The sequence below is a fragment of the Hypomesus transpacificus genome, chromosome 14 (assembly GCF_021917145.1).
Source record: "Hypomesus transpacificus isolate Combined female chromosome 14, fHypTra1, whole genome shotgun sequence".
NCBI classification, from domain to species: domain Eukaryota; kingdom Metazoa; phylum Chordata; class Actinopteri; order Osmeriformes; family Osmeridae; genus Hypomesus; species Hypomesus transpacificus.
The window spans coordinates 796,819-799,766 of record NC_061073.1 but is presented as its reverse complement, the minus strand read 5'-3'; positions in this window follow the sequence as shown (position 1 = coordinate 799,766).

Genomic DNA, 2,948 nt, shown 5'->3' with positions numbered 1-2,948 from the left:
GGTAATGGTCCTGGTCTCCTGGTCCTGGTCCTGGTCCTGGTCCCTGGTCCTGGTCCTGGTCCTGGTCCTGGTCCTGGTCAGGTCAGGTCTGGTCCTGGCCCTGGTCTGGTCCTGGTCGGTTCCTGGTCTGGTCCTGGTCTGGTCCTGGTCCTGGTCCTGGTCAGGTCAGGTCAGGTCAGGTCTGGTCCTGGCCCTGGTCTGGTCCTGGTCTGGTCCTGGTCTGGTCCTGGTCTGGTTTCTGGTCTGGTCCTGGTCCTGGTCTGGCCCTGGTCTGGTCCTGGTCCTGGTCTGGTCCTGGTCTGGTCCTGGTCTGGTTCTGGTCTGGTCCTGGTCCTGGCCCTGGTCTGGTCCTGGTCCTGGTCTGGTCCCTGGTCTGGTCCTGGTCTGGTCCTGGTCTGGTTCTGGTCTGGTCCTGGTCCTGGTCCTGGCCCTGGTCTGGTCCTGGTCCTGGTCCTGGTCTGGTCCTGGCCCTGGCCCTGGCCCTGGCCCTGGCCCTGGCCCTGGTCTGGTCTGGTCCTGGCCGTGGCCAGGTCAGGTCTGGTCCTGGTCTGGTCCTGGTCTGGTTCTTTCCTGGGTTCTGTTCTGTGTTAAAGTGGGGCAGGTGTGGGGCAGGTGTGGGGCAGGCCTCCATCCTCTCTCTGGGTCTGTCTTAGTCTTTCTCTCCTTCACAGATAGACAGACAATCAGAGAGACACACAGAGAGACAGACAGACAGATAGAGAGACAGACAGACACACAGATATATAAATAAATAGATAAATAGATACATAGACATATAAACAGAAAATGAGAGAAAATGGCGGCTCTTCCTGCACCATGTGCTACTTCCTGTCTGTTGTTTTGATTAAGCATGGTTGCCATGGTTTTTGCCACCGTAGATAGGAGGAGCGTGTGGTAAACGATGATGGACACTGATTCTGAGGAGGTCACCTGCCCCCTGAGTTTGCAGGCGTCCTCACAAGTAAACCTTCGAGTATACACGACCCACAATGCAATGCTGCTGCCCCTGTTTACAATGACCTTGCTGCTATGTCACCTCTTCCATCACTCCCTCTCTCTCTCTCTCTCTCTCTCTCTCTCTCTCTCTCTCGCTCTCTCTCTCTCTCTCTCTCTCTCTCACCTTCTAGTTCTCTCTTCTTCTAGTTCTCTCTCTCTTACCTTCTAGTTCTCTTTCCCCAAGTTCTCTCTCTCTCACCTTCTAGTTCTCTCTTCTTCTAGTTCTCTCTCTCTTACCTTCTAGTTCTCTTTCCCCAAGTTCTCTCTCTCTCTTACCTTCTAGTTCTCTCTTCTTCTAGTTCTCTCTCTCTTACCTTCTAGTTCTCTTTCCCCAAGTTCTCTCTCTCTTACCTTCTAGTTCTCTTTCCCCAAGTTCTCTCTCTCTCTCTCTCTCTCTCTCTCCTCTCTCTCTCTCTCTCTCTCTCTCTCTCTCTCTCTCTCTCTCTCTCTCTCTCTCTCTCTCTCTCTCTCCTTGCTTCCATGTCTTTCCTCTCTCTTTTCTAATTACCTCTCTCTCTCTCGCTCACTCTCCATCTCTCTCTCTCTCGCTCACTCTCCATCTCTCTCTTTCTCTCGCTCACTCTCCATCTCTCTCTCTCTCGCTCACTCTCCATCTCTCTTTCTCTCGCTCACTCTCCATCTCTCTCTCTCTCGCTCACTCTCCATCTCTCTCTCTCTCGCTCACTCTCCATCTCTCCATCTCTTATTCTCTCTGTCTCTCTCTCGTTCCAGCAGATGTCTCAAAGGAAGCTCTGTCTTCACTATGATTTTACAGCTCTTTCTCCCTCCTTCTCTCCCTCCTTCTCTCCCCCTTCCTCTCTCCTCTGTTCCAGAAGGGATTCAGGTTCTAGAAGGCAGCTGAGATATTCTCTCCTCTGTGTACAATGATTCATCTGTAGAGTTGTGTAGAAGTATTTAGATTGTAACCAATCTAAATACAGCTTCTTGTTACATGTCTTGATAAGATTTATTTAGAAGGATTCTTCTCATCTTTTTTTCTTAAGTCTATTTTTAGTTTTTTTTCATTTTCTCATAACTCCATGTCATATCCTTTTATTCTCTTTGTTTGTCTGTTCTGTGTGTGTGTGTGTGTGTGTATGAGCGGGCTTGAATATATTAGTGTGTGCATATGTGTGTGTGTGTACATGTGCTAGTGTCTTTGTGTCTGATGCAGTATTTCAGCATTTGACTTAAAAATAGTCTGTTTCTCTTGTGTGTGTGTGAATGTGTGTTTGAATGTGTGTGTGTGAATGTGTGTGTGTGTGAATGTGTGTTTGAATGTGTGTGTGTGAATGTGTGTGTGTGTGAATGTGTGTTTGAATGTGTGTGTGTGAATGTGTGTGTGAATGTGTGTTTGAATGTGTGTGTGTGAATGTGTGTGTGTGTGAATGTGTGTTTGAATGTGTGTGTGTGAACTTGAAATCTCTCCATTAGTTGCCTGTCCATTCGTCAGTTCCCTGGTCCCTATCACAGTTCCATTCAAGACCAAACACTTTGACAATGCTTCCCTCCCTCCCACCCTCCTTCCTTCATTCATTCCTTCCTTCCTTCCTTGCTTCCTGCCTTCCTTCCTTCCCACCTTCCTTAGGATTGGGGTTAGAGAGAGACAGAAAGGATGAAGGGAAGAAAAATCAAGTGTCAAATGTGGAAGGGGAATGACAGGAGAAAGAAGGAATGTATGTGTGCCCTAGGAAGGACCAATTGCCACGCCTTCTCTCTGAATAGCTTGATGCTGATTGGACAAAGTGATCATTTGTGTCGCAAAAGCAAAGTAGCTCCACCCACTCTCCTCCTCGGGCTCTGAGATTCCCTGGGTCTTAACTGAACTACACTACCCAGAATTAATTGCACACATGGGGCAGTCACTCCCAATTAGTGCTGTGCCCCTGTGCAGTCTGGTATGTGTAGTTTATTGAGCTACACTACCCAGATATGTTGCTGTCTCTCTCAGA